Source organism: Mustela erminea, chromosome 1 (assembly GCF_009829155.1).
Source record: "Mustela erminea isolate mMusErm1 chromosome 1, mMusErm1.Pri, whole genome shotgun sequence".
NCBI classification, from domain to species: Eukaryota; Metazoa; Chordata; class Mammalia; order Carnivora; family Mustelidae; genus Mustela; species Mustela erminea.
In genome coordinates, this window is record NC_045614.1 from 117,413,520 (window position 1) to 117,432,684 (window position 19,165).

At 35.5% G+C, this 19,165-nt stretch overlaps 1 long non-coding RNA gene across 1 annotated transcript in view; it reads left to right on the top strand.

The window, feature by feature from the left end:
• LOC116588671 overlaps nucleotides 1-19,165 on the top strand; it is a 109,239-nt gene that overhangs the window by 16,806 nt on the left and 73,268 nt on the right. The window contains exon 2 of the long non-coding RNA XR_004285038.1: nucleotides 5,134-5,218. This is a non-coding gene — a long non-coding RNA (uncharacterized LOC116588671). The remainder of the gene's footprint in view (nucleotides 1-5,133; nucleotides 5,219-19,165) is intronic.

Below are 19,165 nucleotides of genomic sequence, written 5' to 3' on the forward strand. Positions count from 1 at the left end.
GGCTTTAACCCCCTGAGCCACCCAGGTGCCCAGCTAGTCACTTTTATTTAGAAACCCAAACATACATTATATCAAAATATCAGTGTATACTTATATACAATATTAAATATAATTTTACCAGTAAGATTTGAAAAACATTACTGATTTTGAAGTTATGTGACTACTATCAAATGGCAAAATTAATCAAAAAGGGTATCTATTGCATCAAAGAAGAGTATCAAGACTTCATAGGTAAAATTAAATTCATTATTAACAAATTCAAGAAAAAGTATATAGTTTAGAAATATTTGTTAATAGGAAATAAAATTAAAATCTGTTAATAGCACACAAAATAAGAAGGAAGCTGAAAACTGTAGTGTTTTAGCCATCACAGGAAGGGTGAACCAAGAACACAGCTGAATTTTGACTAAATGGAGAAAACGTTTAATTAAGAATAAGCTACACAATGACCTTTCTTGCTACCTTAGTAACTAAATCCTGTATCATGATAATGTTATTATAACAAGAAATTAAAATGAAAATTAAAAAATTAATAATTAGATAATTAATAATCAGAGGTGAAATCACAGGAACCTCCCCTTCTCCAATCTGGAGATCTTAGGCTTTTGGAGGGACTTTATGCAGCAAAGGATAAGGGTAATAATTTGGGAGAGTATATTAAAATTGGGGGTTAAATTGGGGCCTGCCTGCTTGGAAAATTCTTGGCTGCTAGAGACATTGTATTCTCTACTGACTTAGCTGTGCATGATTGAAATGTTCATTCATCCATGCTACCTCACCTGGCTTAATTGACATACCATTACATGTACAACTCTACAGAAAGTGGTAGAAGACAGTAAGAGTTTTAAATAATTTATTTAAATAAAATCAGTTTTTATTTCTTCACAATAATTATATATATTAGGAAATATTAATGGAATAAGAAGTCTAACCTAAAAATTGTTTTCTAATATAAAGACAAGGTTTGCAAATTCTAAGAATGAAATTGACATGTTATAATTTATTTAAATATTTAAACATTTATAGATTTAGACTTGCTTCTTTTCATATTTTGAAACTGATGCATGTATATTTTTCATGTCTCTAGTGTTTAGTAAGCCCTTGAAAAGCTCAGAGGCCCTGGGCTCTGTGCCTATATTGTGTAACAGAACAAATGGTCATGCTTGGTACTTGGCAATTGGGATTGCACTGAAGTGTGGCATGTGAAGAGAGGCACATTCCTTCTGTGTCAGCTCATGGATGAAAACCAAGTGGTTCTTTTGGAGGATTTTCTTTTGACAGATAACTTTGAGTTTTATAAATACATATTTTCATATTTACAAATATATAAAAATTTTACCAGATGCAAGATCCTGTGCTGCTTCTTGCTCTTTTCAGTTAGCTATACCTTCAAAATCTTTATATTTGGCAGTTTTTAATTCTGTCTGAATCAATTTTTTGTATATATTATTAATGTAAAAATCATAATTTTCTAAATCCATTGTTCCTGTTAGCTGGTAGTCTATCTGAGGAACTTTTCCTTCTCATTCATCTATCTATATCTATCCTATCTACCTATATCTGTCTATCTATCTGTCTATCTATCACTTATCTATCTATCTGATCAGCATTATGGAGTCATGGATTCTTCTTTTATTCAGTGACTTATTGTCTTTAGTTTCATGTTTAAACTGCTCTAGATGTGGCCAGTGGGGGCTTCTTTAAAGTGGTTCCTGGTTTATCATGCCCCCATTTTTTGGAGCACTTCTTTATTTTCCAAGGATGTTTGGATGCTTTTCGTGTGGAAAGATATTTAGAAATAGAGACTTGTATGCTAGTTGTGCCCCTTGCTGATAGATTTCATTGCTTCCTTTGGGAAAGAAAGCTAGAAAACACATTCTAACCCCCTATTAACACCCACACACACACACACACACACACACACACATTTATATACTGAGACTTCCCATTTCAGTCCCATTCCATAGAGCTCTTTCTTTATTACCCTATTCCGTTTATATTTCCTTTTTGCAGTGAGATCCTGGGATCCTCACATCAATGTCCTTATTTAATTGTTCTCTTCTTTTTTTTTAAATTTTTTGTTGTTCTCTCCTACAGTACATACAAAAAAGTTTCAGAATTGTTATACTTCTAAAAACAAATTTAAGAAAGTTTTAATATTTGTTTCAATTTTTATTTTCTTTGGATTAAGGATATGTAGTTAAAATGTTTACAAAATTCAAATGTTACTTAGATTTTTTAAAACCTTCTTTCAGCCTCCCTAGCAAATTTTGAAGTCTGGATAATTCCTCCTCCTTTTTTAAACTTAGATATTACTTTCTAATAGATGCCTTTCCACACTGTCCATGTTAGGTTAGGTTGGTTTGTTAGATGATCTCATGGGATTCTCTTCTTTTCCTGTGTAGAACTTTTTGTCTTTAGTATTTGTTATTTGCTGTCTTTCCTAATATGCCATAAGTTTCAAAAGAACAGAGATAATGTCTCTCATATAATCTCCTATTCCCCTCTGAACACATAGTTGGTATGAAATAAATGTTCATTGGATAAAGAATTCTAATTGTTGCTACAGGAATGTAGAAAAAGGAGGAATTATAAAAGGTTGTTTGTTACCTTTCTTTTTCCTCTCACTATTCCAGCCTTTTCCTTTCCTCTTCCAGAGGCAGAGATGCCTTCTGTTTAGTTGACAAACACTTGTTAAGAGACAGTTATTAAAACACCTAATGCATATCTCCTGGGCACTAAAATACAGATGTTACACAGGATGTTAAGTTCTAGTGCCCAAATGTATTGTATGGTGACTCAAGAAATCAACTGAGATTATCCAAAGACCCCAGAAGGGTTGGCGTAAATTGGTTTCTACATTCATCTGCCTTAAAAAGTAGATATTCTTGTTTGATTAATGATCCGTACATTTCCATGTTCATTTTTAAAGATGTTTCTGCTAAGTATGCTTTCTCTTCAAGAGTTAAATGTAAAAATAGAACTTCCTGCTTGAGGAGCCTCTGAATTAGGTTCTGCATATGAGTGTGAAAAACTATTACTGACGGAATTGCAGTGTAAATAATTGTAAGTAATTTTTCAAGGCGAGGTCTAGAGCTATGTGACTTCTTCCAATTTGGACCTTCCAAATGAAAACCATGTAGCCCATGACTAAATTGAATTTTTCATTATGTATTAGAAAACAGTAAAGAGGAAACAAAGCAATGGGAACAATGATAAGAACCTCTCTGGAAGGAATTTAAATGAAGTAGGAAATAAATTAATATGAAGTTATTTCTGTCACGTGATTTTCCTTCTTCTGTTGTGGCTAAGTCCCTGGATTTTTGTGCCATTTTCTTCATACCCTAAATCAGATTTTTGCTTGTTTCTGTTGAATTCAATGCTCAGTTGATTAAGTTTCTTTACTTTACCTTAGCTCCTGGAAAAAAACTGGAGGATAATCAAAGAAAGAATGCAAAAAGAGGCACTGTGGTATCATGGACTAGGATGGGCTTTGAACCAGGAAAGGCCTATCTCTATATCTCAGCTCTACTAGCTAGAATGCCTTAAACAAAGCTAATTTTTCTAAGTTTCATGTTCTGCATCACTAAAATGATGGGTTTTTTTTTTTTCAGTATATTTTTGGGAAAGTTGAAATTATATACGGTAATATTCCTCACACTATGCCTGGTGCATAGTGAGTATAAATAATCTGTAGTCATTATGTGGGTTCTTTCTCTTCTCTGTATCTACAAGCAATTACTGAGTATCTATTATGTGTTCTGTGGACTAAGTAGGATATAAATAAATTGTAAGTTACAATACCTGTCACATATAAGGGCATGGCAGTCAAATTAAGGAAGGCTGAGCTTGGAATTACTCCTACTATCTAGGTGGGAAGAAGGCCAGCCACAGTTGTTAAAAAGACAGCAGAAGATAGAATCTACAGTTTTGAAGAGTCTTATAAAGGATTCAGCTTGGATCCATTGCAGTTACAACATGTGATATAGAGATGACAAGAGCCCAGGAGTGGGTGATATTCTTAAAGTCAAGCACACAAGCCAAATCAATAACATCTTTCCACAAACACAAAATCTATGGTCATTGTGCCACGTTGTGGGACAAAATTCAAATCTGTGGTAGAAATTGTCATTAAAAATGTAGAAATTGGTCCTACAAATTCTGAAATCCTTAACATGTTTATCAGGAGAAGGTTTCAGAAGACAGAAGCTAGGGAAGAGCTGCTTAGCAGAGCTGGGATACAGAGCAGGGACCAAGTCTCAAGAACTAAGTAGAACACTTCTTTTTAAGGCAGGGGTTTTAATGCAGAGAAGTAGTAAGTATGATTGGATGGTGAGATAATTCAAAGAATAGGATTATCTGAGAGGGAGATGAACCATGAGATATTATGGACCCTAGGAAACAATCTTGAGGGTCTCAGAAGGAAAGGGAGTGGGGGCAGGGGATGGCAGGGTGATGGTATTAAGGAGGGCACATGCTGTGATGTGCACTGGGTATTATGCATAACTAATGAATCATGGAACACTACATGAAAAACTAATGATATACTTACTATACAGTGGATAACTGAAAATTTAAAAAAAAATAGGATTACCAAAATCAGACACACAAATGAGAAATTTGTGCTAGGAACAAGTTTTAATAAGGATTTCAGGGACACAATCAGGAGACATAGGGGTAGGAAGGAAAGATCTGAAATAGTACACCTTACTGGATCCTTATTTTTTTTCCCCTCTCTGCAGCAGGATGTTCCCTGATTAATATATGAAGATTAATATATGAAGTCTTGAATGAAGTGTGTAGTCAATTATGGAGGAAGAGCTGTTTGGGTTGTAAAACATCTCCATTTTAAACTCAAATAGTTACGTAGTTTATGTGACATTTTCCCAGGAAGCTGTCTATAAATCCATAGATTCCAGGCATTTATAAATTAAAAAATAATTTTATAACAGGTACATACTGCTATCCATGAGGACTGTATGGCTAACAAATACCATTTGTTTGTTTTCTGGGAGTCATTAGCCTTAGCACATTTATGAGGATATTTGACCAGGTCATCTTTTCTTTCCTGGAGATGTCCCCTGTCAGTTGAGGAGAGTGAATTGCAAATCCGTTTAATTATTTACTTTCCAGGTGATGAGACCCAGAAAATTGGAGCAAGCCAAATTCCCTCCTTCCTGAATCTGAAATTTTTAAGTTTGACTTAAGGATGGAACTAGTAAGTGGGAGGAATACAAAACTGAAGAAAAACTCAAGAAACTTTAGTGTTTGTCCTTACACTCAGTGAATAAATATACTCCATACCATTAAAACTTAAAAAGGATAAATGATATATAATAGATATAAAATGCCTTGAGTGTATGGATAAAGGAAGATCAGGTGAATAGGAGTAACCAGGGTAGGCTTTGTGACCTTCTTTGTTTACCTTCTCTTTTTTTTTTTTTTTTCATAATTTTTTTTTTTAATAAACATATATTTTTATCCCCAGGGGTACAGGTCTGTGAATCACCAGGTTTACACACTTCACAGCACTCACCAAAGCACATACCCTCCCCAATGTCCATAATCCCACCCCCTTCTCCCAAACCCCCTCCCCCCAGCAACCCTCAGTTTGTTTTGTGAGATTAAGAGTCACTTATGGTTTGTCTCCCTCCCAATCCCATCTTGTTTCATTGATTCTTCTCCTACCCACTTAAGCCCCCATGTTGCATCACCACTTCCTCATATCAGGGAGATCATATGATAGTTGTCTTTCTCTGCTTGACTTATTTCGCTAAGCATGATACGCTCTAGTTCCATCCATGTTGTCGCAAATGGCAAGATTTCATTTCTTTTGATGGCTGCATAGTATTCCATTGTGTATATATACCACATCTTCTTGGTCCATTCATCTGTTGATGGACATCTAGGTTCTTTCCATAGTTTACTTTCTCTTTTAATTCAATCCTTACTCTCAGCCTGTAATTCACTGAGAGAGATTTCTGTAGTCTACTAATGAGTGAATTTTGGAGCATAAAGCCAAAGCTCAGTCAGTACAAAGTCCCAAATAGAAGTGTTAAAGGTAAAAGAGGAACTATGAGAGAGGATTTTAATAGGTAGGTGGTTTCTCTGTCTTGAATAGGTTTGACTTAATTTATCATTGATATACAGCCCATTGTCAAACCTGAAGAACATTTCTTAGTAACATCTCACACCACTTGGAAATATTTCCATGGGGGATCATGTTTCCTCAGTCTTGGTTTCTTATGCAATATTTAACACCCAAACTAAGCAAACAGGTTAATTTCTTTCTATGTTGATAATTGAAGTTTCTTACCTATTCAGTCTTTGCCTATAATTAACAGCTGAAATAAGAATTGGAGATCTGTACCTTCATAACAAGGTACAGAAAGAGAGGTAAGTTAGGCACAACAAAGCTCATCATATCATTAACTAACAATTCCTGCTATGAGCCTGGCTGACTTTGCATCTTTTAGCATGATGGGCTCAGCTAGTACCCTATACCAAGACATTGAGCAGAACTTTTAAAGACGGGACATAGAATATTTAGAGCAAACAGCAAGGCAGAGAAAGTGTTCATGGAAGGGTCCTACAGTGTTTCTGAGTCTTCTGGTAAATAATGTGAGTAGTGAATTCTCCATTACCTTGCAATATTTCATCTACTGTTGTCTTAAAATGTTATTTAAATATGTTTTATTATTTTCTACATTTACACACTTGCATTTTTCACGCTAACTTTCAAGTTTCTAGACAGCACAAGCAGTATAGGTGTTCAGTACATGTTTTTAAGATCTCATTTTGTAGATCTAAGGGACTTTGAGCAACTATTTTAAAAATGTCTCTTTGGTATTCTGTCTCTGCTAAGGCACCTTTCAGAATTTGTAAAGACAGGCCAAATACAATTTGTAACAGAAAATTTAAATTTTCCAGCTTCATTTTAGAAGACCATACGCTAGTACCAAAATAACACTGGGCTTAAAGAGAAAGAAAAAGAATATTATGTGGCATTAAAAGGGAATTAAATGACAATCAAATAAAATTTTTTTTTTTTTTAGATTTTATTTATTTATTTGGCAGAGATAGCACAAGCAGGGGAAACGATAGGCAGAGGGAGAAGAAGGCTCCCCACTGAGCAGGGAGCCCGATGTGGGGCTCAATCCCAGGACCCTGGGATCATTACTTGAACTAAAGGCAAATGCTCAACCAACTGAACCACTCAATGCCCCTCAAAATCTCTGGAGTATTGTTTGAAATGAATTTTAAGAGAAAGGGTCAAAAATGTTTTAATCTTTTAATAGGCTTTAATTTTTTTGTTCTTTATCCATTATTGTAAGCAGTTCCCAGAAAATCTTTACTAATATTACAAATACTGTCTATATTGGTTCCAATCAGAAAAAATGGATATTACTTAAAGTATTCCATCTGGGGTCTCAAAGAGGATGTTTCTCTAGAGTTTGTCCTTCTGCTCACACTGCTAGCAGAGACTCTTCTCTCTTCAACCTTCCAAATCTAGCCTAAGTGCTTCTCATCATCAAAATCGACTCAGATTGTTAGGTATTTTCCCAGAAAATCTTTACAAATATTACAAATACTGTCTATATTGGTTCCAATCAGAAAAATGGATATTACTTAAAATATTCCATCTGGGGTCTCAAAGAGGATGTTTCTCTAGAGTTTGTCCATCTGCTCACACTGCTAGCAGAGACACTTCTCTCTTCAACCTTCCAAATCTAGCCCAAGTGCTTCTCATCATCAAAATCGACTCAGATTGTTAGGTATTCTGGAAAACATAGTTTTGACCTCTTATTTGTGATGCACAGGAGATATAGAAAGAAGTGGACAGTGATGCCTAGTAGACCACAGATCATCTTGTATGCTATTTGTTAAGCATTAAAAAAATTTTAAAGGAGTTATAATAAGGATTGGTACATTAATATTTGTATATTTGCTTCAAAGATACAATGAACTTCCTCTTCAGATAGAAAACAGGAATTTTTAGATATATTTGAGGAAATTCAAAGTGACTCTAAGTCTCATAGTTGGGAATAGTGCTCTAGGGAAAAATTTATACTTCTCTTTATCTTCAAAGTAGGTTCTGACATAGAACATCCTAGCAAAACATTTTTACTTTTGTTTCATGATGTAAGAGTTCCATGAACTAGAGTGAACTAAGTTTTCTCATTTTTTTGGTATCCCAGACATGACTATAGGACAATAATAGAAAAGCTGACTTTGTTATCTTTTTCTGTTGTTAGGAACAAGTTTAAGAATAATGGATATAGGGGAACCTGGGTGGCTCAGTGGGTTAAAGCCTCTGCCTTCAGCTCAGGTCATGATGCCAGTGTCCTGGGATTGAGCCTCACATCAGGCTCTCTGCTTGGCAGGGATCCTGCTTGCCCCCCTTCACCCCCACCCCCCACCTGCCTCTCTGCCTTGTGATCTCTCTCTCTCTCTCTGCCAAATAAATAAATAAATAAAATCTTTTAAAAAATATATTGTAAAAAAATGATGGATATAAATGACGCTTACTACAGCTAAGTAGTAACAATGACATTGTTGAGTCAAGGGTATTTAGGAAACAAAATTTGTTATTGATTTTTAGACTTTTTAAAACTGTGATTATTGTTATGGATATAATTATCAGTTGTTGACTTATAGAACTCTTTTGATATGCCAGGTTAGTGCTTTCTGTGTGAAATTTTAAAATAATGATGTGTATTAAGCATTAATATCTTTAATTTATGGAATAGCACAAATGAGATTAATATCACAAATATTAAGTGACCCAGCCAGTAATTGAACCTATAAGACCTCCATTTTTAACCAATTACATGAGCATTTTTAATTAAGAGGAGTTTTAGGTAGAGTTAGTTTAACTATTCATTCTATACTCCAGGGAACTAGACGTTGAAGAGTTAAAGCATCTTGCCTTTGGTTATTCAGTAGACCTTTGAACAACACAGGTTTGTACGTGAATCCACTTATAGTAGATTTTTTTCAGGTAGAGTATAGTATTGTAAATATATTTTTTCTTCCTTATGATTTTCTTAGTAATATTTTATTTTCTCTAGCTTACTTTATTATAAGAATATAGTATATAATACACATAGCATACAAAATATTTAATCAGCTGTTTATGATATAAACAAGGCTTCTGGTCAGCAGTAGGCTATTAGTAATTAAATTTTGGGGGAATCAAAATTATATGAGAATTTTCTGTTGTAGGGGAGTTGGCACCCCAACCCCCATGTTGTTCAAGGGTCAACTGTACTGCTAATGGTAAATTCAGAGTTGTTACTATGATACAGGTATGGTAGGCAGGTCAAGCTAAGTTTGGCTGCCATAACAAATGGCCTGAAATCTCAATGGCTTCAATACAATAAACATTTATTTCCTCTTTATAAAGTCTAGGAGAGGTCAAGCAATCCTACCCTATGGAACACTTAGCTTCTACGCACTTTTAACTGCCTGGGTCTGAAAGTAATGTTTTAGATTTCATGCAAGAGAATTAATCAAATAACCTCAACTTAACTGGCAGGACAGCTGGAAAATATGGGCTTCATACAGATGTGGCAAACGTACAACATTGTCCCTATCATCAGAAATCCTGATAATCAGTCACATACTCTTATTATGACATTATTCTGCTTTTTGCCCCAGAAACTCTCCAGCTTTGAAGCTGGTTTGATATTCTTTAATAATAGTATTCTTAGCTAAATCATATTTGTTTCCATAAAAGCTGGTCATTCCATTAATTTTTTCCTTGTTTTAAGAATATTAATCATGACTGCTTATAATGAGTAAAAAGTTTTTTTAACAAATTCCCATTTGAGGGGCGCCTGGGTGGCTCAGTGGGTTAAGCTGCTGCCTTCGGCTCAGGTCATGATCTCAGGGTCCTGGGATTGAGTCCTGCATCGGGCTCTCTGCTCAGTGGGGAGTCTGCTTCCTCCTCTCTCTCTCTGCCTGCCTCTCTGCCTACTTGTGATCTCTCGCTGTCAAATAAATAAATAAAATCTTTAAAAAAAAAATTCCCATTTGACACAAATTTCAAATTGGCAAAATAGGTGAAGGGAAGTGGGTGATACAGTCATCTAGTTATGGAATGAATATTTCACAGGGATAAAAGGCACAGCATAAGAAATGTAGTAAAGTGAAAACAAAAACAAAAACAAAAAAATAGGCAACATTCCCTTATTCAAAGTAGATGGGAAGCTCATCAGGTCTCATAGAAACAACTCAGGTTTCACATTTATTTCTTCTAGTTTTATAATGTAAGTGGGCACTGTACGCATTCCATTTCCCCACTTCACGTTGAAAAAAATCACGCTAACTGCAGGTCTAGTTCTACGATCTTAGATGAAATATCAATGGAAACATGTCATTGTGATAAAGAGGAGAATTTGGCCAAGAATTGACATTTTTTATGTTACTCTTCAGAGAAAAGCTATTAACAAGAGCTGAATGGTATTTTTGGTATTTGAACTATAATGAATAGAAGATATATAATGATGCAAAAATTCAAATATTTATTGAGTAATAACTAAATAAAAAGGAGAAAATGTTGATTCTGTTCTACACTGACACCTAAGAATCATGAAGTATGGCTAGACAGCTCAATATCACCAAATGAGGTGTATAATAGAGAGTTAACTTAGTGGGCTTGTTGTCCTCAAATCCTGCATACCCCAGAAGGAAATGGCACTCGACTAGTTCCTGGGAGACAGTCTCTGAGTCCTTGGAATATCATGCCTGAAAAGAGTATCTTTGTATACCTGAGACGTTGGAACACAGGAGATGGTTTATGCTAATAGTGAAATTTATGGTGAATGCATGTTTTTATCCTTCTTCAGCCATGCTATATTAGTTTGACCTCTTGTGACAGTGGAGAGGGTTGGAGAGTAAATAGTTAGGTTGGTCACATAAGCATAGAATTGCTACATGAGTGACTCCCAATAAAAACCTAGGATCCCAAGATTCTAGAGAGCATCTCTGGTTAATAATACATTGTAGATGTTGTCCCACATTTTTCCTGGAAGAATTAAGTATTGTCTGAAACAAACAAAAAAAAAGAATTAAGTATTGTCTGTGCAACTCCAATAGGAGAAGGTAACTGGAAGCTTGTGCCTGGTTTCTCTTGGACTTTGTACTATCCATCTTTTGTTTTTTGCTGATTTTAATCTATATCCTTTCACTGTAATAAATTGTACCATGAATATAACAGTTTTTCTGAATTCTGTAAGTTCTTCTAGGAAATCATTATAGCTGAGGGTATATTGGGGTCTCATGAAACAAAAGATGAGTAAAGAGTTCATAAACAAAAAAAAGTTGCCAATACAATTATGAGATACTCAGTGTCATAATTATAGATCACATGTTTATTAAGTGCATTACCATTACAAAAATTTCTCATAATTTATTATAAGTATTCAGAGGAGTGAGAATCACTTCAAACCATAGAGGTTGAACAAGTGGAAGAAGAGTCAGGATGATAACCGGCCTCTCAGAGGGCTCAGGAGAGGAGGAAAAAAACAGAACAAAATAAGGAAAATACAACCTAGGGCCAGAGGGCAGTAAGCAGAATACCTTGACTGAAGTGTGAATTTGAAAAAGGTAAGTAAAGAGTTAAGACTGGAAATGTAGACAGGGAACAAACTGTAGGGTTTTAATGCTGCTGTTTACCATAAAACAAAAAGCTAAACTTTCAATAAATTAAGCTAATCAAATACCAGAAAGTTTTTGTGTAGAGAGGTTTCCCTATAGGAGGTCTCCATATGCTGCTAAATTCTAATCATAAAGTGATTGTTACTGCCAGAAAAAAGTAATAATAATCTAGTGAGGTTCCACATGTATCCAATTACAGTGATGTCCACATCAAATTTGCACAATTTATTACCACAAAATTAGGTTGTCTTTGGCCAGAAATTTTAAGATCAACCTGTCATCTGAGAATCCAGCTGTGTTCTTTTGGGGTTGTTGTAACATCACAGTAATAAGCATTTTATAATCAGAATTGAGCTCGGAATTTTGATAATGATTCATGATACAAAACTGTAGCTCAGCTTTCCTGTGGCTTCACTGGCCCTAAAGTCCCCATAACTGCTTCTGTCAGGAAGATACACTGGTATTACTTTGGTGTTATTCACTGAGTACCCTAAATACATATCATTTTCTTTGGAAGTCAGTTGTGGGAGAATGGGGTTGGTGTTGGTGGGACTTATTAGGAGGAGAGGTTAGGTTTATGGAGGGGTTTGAATTACAGAAAGGCATGAAGCCTCATGTAAATGTTAAAAGGTTGTAACTGTGGGCAGGCTGCCCCTGCATCTTCATTTCTATAAGAAAGTATTATACTAACTGGCCCAGTTTCTTTCCCCCCAGCTATATAAAGATAATGTTGTGAGTTGGATATGTGTTTTTACTTCAAATCTATTTCTTCCATCAAGAGTGAGCCTGAGTGGCTCAGTGTGTTAAGCCGCTGCCTTCGGCTCGGGTCATGATCTCGGGGTCCTGGGATCGAGTCCCGCATCGGGCTCTCTGCTCAGCAGGGAGCCTGCTTCCCTTCTTCTCTCTCTGCCTGCCTCTCTGCCTACTTGTGATCTCTCTCTGTCAAATAAATAAATAAAATCTTTAAAAAAAAAAAAAAGAGTGAGAAACAGAGGCACACTGTATTTGACAGTCCAGTTTGTTTCAATGCAAAATTCATATTATTATATTACTTCCTGCCATATTATTATAGAGAACAATTTTATCATAGCCATATACTCTTACATATCTTTTTTTTATTTAAGTATAATTGACATACAGTGTTATTAGCTTCAGGACAACGGTATAATGGTTCAACAATTCTATGCATTACTCAGTGCTTATCAAGATAAGAGTACTCTTAATCCCCTTTGTCTTTGTTGCCCCTCCTCCTGCCCACCTCCCCTCTGGCAAGCACCAGTTTGTTTTCTGGTGTAAATTGGTAATGTAATTAAGAGTCTGCTTTTTTGTCTTTTTTCTTCTTTGTTTGCTCATTTGTTTTGTTTCTGAAATTCCACATATGAGTGAAATCATATGGTATTTCTCTTTCTCTGACTTATTTCATTATACCTTCTAGATCCACCCGTGTTGTCAAAAATAGCAAGATTTCATTCTTTTTTATGGCTGAGTAATATTCATATATATTTTTCATATGTATTTTTTGTATACTTATATATTTATATAACATCTTCTTTATCCATTCATTTCTATCAATGAATGCTTGGGCAGCTTCCATAATTTGGCTGTTGTAAATAATGCTGCAATGAACATAGGGATGCATATATCTTTTCCAATAGTGTTTCCATTTTCTTTAGGCAAATACCCAGTAATGGAATTACTAGATAATATGGTAATTCTGTTTTTAATTTCTTGAAAAACCTCCATACTGTTTTCCATAGTAGCTGTACCAATTTACATTCCCACCAACAGTGCATAAGCTTTCCTTTTCTGCACATACTCACCAACACTTGTTATTTCTTCTTTGATTCTAACCATTCCAACAGGTATGAGGTGATGTATCACTATGGCTTTGATTTGCATTTTGCTGATAAGTCTGTTGGCCATTTGTATGTCTTTTTTGGAAAAATATCTGGGCAGGTCCTTTGCCCATTTTTAAAAATATTGTTTATTTTTTAACAATTCCTGTTAACAGACAGTGTTATATTTGTTTCAGGTATATAATATATTGATTCAACAACTCACACATCATCCAGTGCTCATCAGCAAGTGCATTCCTAAATCCCCATCCCACCAATTTAACCCATCCCTCCACCTAACTCCCTTCTGATAACCATCAGTTTGTTCTCCATCGTTAAGAGTCTGTTTCTTGGTGTGTGTGTGTGTCTCTCTCTTTCCTTTGGGTCATTTGTTTCTTAAATTCCACATATGAGTGAAATCATATGGTATTTGTCTTTCTCTAATTTACTTTGTTTAGCATTATATTCTTTAGCTCCATCCATATTGTAGCATATGGAAAATTTTCATTTTTTTCTTCCAAGTTTTTATTTAAATTCCAGTCAGTTAACTTATAGTGTAATATTACTTTCAGGTGTAGGATGTAGTGATTCATTATTAACATACAACACCTGGTGCTCTTCACAAGGGCACTCCTTAATACCTATATAACCCCACTCACCTCCCCCCAGCAATCCTCAGTTTGTTCTCTATAGTTAAGAGTCTGTTTTATGGGGGCGCCTGGGTGGCTCAGTGGGTTAAGCCTCTGCCTTCGGCTCAGGTCATGATCTCAGGGTCTTGGGATCGAGTCCCATGTCAGGCTCTCTGCTTGGTGGGGAGCCTGCTTCCTCCTCTCTCTCTCTGCCTACTTGTGATTTCTGTCAAATAAGTGAATAAAATCTTAAAAAAAAAAAAAGTCTGTTTTATGGTTTGCCTCTCCCTTTCCCTGCAGCATACTAATCTGTTTTATTTCTTAAATTCCACATATGAGTGAAATCAAATGCTTTTGTCTTTCTCTTACTGACTTATTTAGCTTAGAATAATATTCTCTAGCTCTATCCTCATCACTGAAAATGGCAAGATTTCATTCCTTTTTATGGCTGAGTAATATTCCATTATATAAATATATAAATATATACATATATACCCCCACATCTTCTTTATCCATTCATCAGTCAATGGATTTGGGGGCTCATTCTATAATTTGGCTATTGTTGATAATGCACACATTCAGGGTGCACATATTCCTTTGAATCAGTATTTTTGTATCCTTTGGGTAAATACCTGGTAGTACAGTTGCTACATCATGGAGTAGTTCCATTTTAACTTTTTGAGCAAACTCCATATTATTTTCCACTGTGACTGCACCAGTTTGCATTTCCACCAACAGTGTAAGAGGGTGACCCTTTCTCCACATCCTTGCCAACACCTGTTGTTTTTTGTGTTGTCAATTTTAGCCATTTTGACAGGCATGAGCTGCTATCTCATTTTAATTTTTATTTGTTATTTCCCTGATGATGAGTGATGTTGAGCATCTTTTCATGTGTCTGTTAGCTATCTGGATGTCTTCTTTGGAAACCTGTCTTGTTTATTCATGTCTTCTGCCCATTTTTTAACCGCATTGTTTTTTGGATGTTGAGTTTGGTAAGATCTTTATAAATTTTGGATACTAACTCTAAATCACATATGCCATTTAGAAATGCCTACTCTTATTCTGAAAGATGCCTTAGTTTTCTTGATTATTTCCTTCACTGTGATGAATCTTTTTATCTTGATTAAGTCCCAGTAGTTCATTTTTGCTTTTGTTTCCCTTGCCTCTGAAGATGTAGCTAGTAAGAAGTTGCTACAGCCAATGTCAAAGAGGTTCCTGCCTATCTTTTCCAGGATTTTGATGGCTTCCTGTCTCACATTAAGGTCTTTCATCCATTTAGAATTTATTTTTGTATATGGTGCAAATAAGTGGCCCAGTTTCATTCCTCTGCATGTTGCTATCTAGTTTTTCCAACACCATTTGTTGAAGAGACTCTCTTTTTTCCATTGGTTATTCTTTCTTGCTTTGTTGAAAATTAGTTGGCCATATAGTTATGGGCCCAATTCTGGGCTTTCTGTTCTGTTCCATTGATCTATGTGTCTGTTTCTGTGCCAGTATCATACTGCTTTAATCACTACAGCTTTGTAATATAACTTGAAGTCCAGAATTGTGATGCCACCAGCTTTGCTTTTTTTATTTCAAGACTACTTTGGCAGTCTTTGGGGTCTTTTGTGTTATACAAATTCTAGGATTGTTTGTTCGAGCTCTGTCAAAAATGCAAGTGGTATTTTTTTAGGAGTTGTATTAAATGTGTAAATTGCTTTAGGTAGTATGGACTTTTAACAAAATTTGTTCTTCTAATCCAACATTTGTTCTTCTAATCCATAACCATGGAAAGTTTTTCCATTTCTTTGTGCCGTCTTCAATTTCTTTCATAAGTGTTTAGTAGTTTTCAGAGTACAGATCTTTTACTTCTTTGCTTAGGTTTATTCCTAGGTTTATTCCTTATGGTTTTTGATGCAATCGTAAATGGGATCGGTTCCTTCATTTCTCTTTCTGCTGCTTCATTATTAGTATATAGAAATGCAACAGATTTCTGTCCATTGACTTTGTATCCTGTGACTTTACTGAATTAGTGTATCAGTTCTAGCAGTTCTTTGGTGGAGTCTCTTGGGTTTTCTACATAGAGTATCATGTTGTCTGCAAAGAGTCAAAGTTTGATTTCTTCCTCACCAATTTGGATACCATTTATTTATTTTCATTGTCTGATTGCTGTGGCTAGGACTTTCAGTACTATGTTAAGTAACAGTGGTGAGAGTGGGCATCCCTGTCTTTTTCCTGACCTTAGAGGAAAAGCTCTCAATATTTCCCCATTGAGGATAAGATTACCTGTGTGTGTTATTTGTATATGGCCTTTATGATCTTGAGGTATGTTTCTTTACCCCTACTTTATAAGATTTTTTATCAAGAGTGAATGTTGTACTTTGTCAAATGTTTTTTCTGCATCTATTGAGAGGATCATATGGTCCTTATCCTTTTTTTTTTTATTAATGTGGTGTATCTCATTGATTGATTTTGAACCACACTTGCAATCCAGGAATAAATCCCACTTGATTTTGGTGAACGATTCTTTTAGCGTCCTGTTGAATTCAATTTGCTAGTATTCTGTTGAGAATTTTTGTGTCCATGTTCATCAGGGATATTGGCCTGTAGTTCTCTTTTTTAGTGGAGTCTTTGTCTGGTTATGTAATCAGGGTAATGCTGGCCTCATAGAATGAGTTTGGAAGTTTTCCTTCCACTTCGGTTTTTTGGAATAGTTTGAGAAGAATAGGTATTAACTCTTCTTATAAATGTTTGGAAGAATTTCCCTGTGAAGTCGTCTGTCTCCGGACTTGTTTTTGGGGAAACTTTTTATTACTTGTTCAATTAACTTGCTGGTTATCAGTCTGTTCAACTTTGATCGTTTTATTTCTAGGAATTAATCCACTATTTTTTCCAGATTGCCAGATTTGTTGGCATATAACTTTTCATAATATTTTCTTAAAATTATTTATATTTCTGTGGTGTTGGTTGTGATTTCTCCTCTCATTTGTGATTTATTTATTTGGGTCCTTTCTCTTTTCCTTTTGATAAGTCTGGCTAGGGGTTTATCAATTTTATTACTTTCTTCAAAGAATCAGCTCCTTGGTTCATTGCTCTGTTCTGCTGGGTTTTTTGTTTGTTTTCCTATCATTTATTTCAGCTCTATTCTTTATTATTTCCCTTCTTCTGCAAGTTTTAGGTTTTCTCTGTTGTTCTTTTTCTACCTTTTTTAGGTGTAAGGCTAGGCTGCATACTGGGGATTTTTCTTGCTACTTGAGGTAGGCCTGTACTGCTATGTTTTTCCCTCTAATGACTGCTTTTGCTACATCAAAGAATTAGAAACAGGAAACACAGTAGAACACATCAACAAAACTGGAAGCTGGTCCCTTGAAAGAATTAATAAGATTGATAAACCACTGGCCAGGCTTAACCAAAAGGAAAGTGAAAGGACCCAAATTAATAAAATTATGAATGAAAGGGGAGAGATCACTAACACTGAAGATATAGAGACAATCATCAGAAATTATTATCAACAACTATATGCCAATAAGTCAAGAAGCCTCGAAGAAATGGATGCCTTCCTGGAAACCTTTAAACTTCTAAGTCTGAAAGAAGAAGAAATTGACAACCTGAATAGCCAGTAGTGAGATTGAAGCAATGACCAAAAACCTCTCAAAAAACAAGAGTCCAGGGCCTGATGGATTCCCTGGGGAATTCTACAAAACATTCAAAGAAGAAATAATACGTATTCTGCTGAAGCTGTTTCAAAAGATAGAAACAGAAGGAAAACTTCCAGACTCTTTTTATGAAGTCAGCCTTACCCTGATCCCCAAACCAGGCAAAGACCCCATCAAAAAGGAGAATTTCAATCCAATATCTTTGATGAATATGGATGCCAAGATTCTCAACAAGATCCTAGCTAATAGGATCCAACAGTAGATTAAAAAGATTATATACCAAGACCAGGTGGGATTTATCTCTGGGATGTAGGGTGGTTCAACATTCACAAATCAATCAATGAGATAGAACAAATCAATAAGAGAAAAGAGAAGAACCACATGGTCCTCTCAATGGATGCACAAAAAGCATTTGACAAGATACAGCATCCGTTCCTGGTTAAAATGCTTCAAGGTATAGAGATAGAGGGAACATTCCTCAACTTCTTAAAATCTATCTGTGAAAAACCCACAGCAAATATCATTCTCAATGGGGAAAAGCTGGCAGCTTTCCCTTTGAGATCAGGAACAGGACAAGGATGTCCACTCTTGCCAGCCACTGTTGTTCAACAGAGAACTAGAAGTCCTAGCAACAGCAATCAGACAACAAAAAGAAATAAAAGATATTCAGATTGGCAAAGAAGAAGTCAAACTCTCTTCACAGATGACATGATACTTTATATGGAAAACTCAAAAGATTCCACCTCCAATCTATTAGAACTCATACAGCAATTTGGTAATGTGGCAGGATACAAAATCAATGTACAGAAATCAGTTGCTTTTTTAAAATTTCTTTTCACTGTTCCAGAATTCATTGTTTATACATCACATCCAGTGCTCCAGGCATCAAGTATAAACAACTCTTTTTCTGATCTTAAGTGCCAGTTGTCACCAATTTTCAGACCAAATGTTGTGTTTTGTTTTGTTTTGTTTTTTTCCTATTGCAGTTAGAGGGCCATTGCTGGTCAGGTGAAGAGGGAATGTTTGGCTCTCCATTCAAGGTGTTAATCAAAAATAATGCAAAGGAAATAAAAATAGCAGCCACAGAAGCCTGCAGGGCATTGCATCCGAACTAAGGACAATAGGAGTAACTTAAAGACACATGAGCACTTAATCAAATCCTGTTTTCCTCTTTGGAGTTGCACAAGGCAGCAGTACTAGCTAGCTAGTGTCTAATATTGCACTTTTTAGCATAAACACAGCTAAACACACAGTGCTAAACACTGACAGCATCAGTACCTGCTCTAGTGGGCTTCAGTGTTTACCCTCCATAATACCCACAACCAGGCTTACACAACCCCCCCAAACCCTCAGTTTGTTTCTCAGAGTCCACAGTCTCTCATCATTCATCACCCCCTCCAGT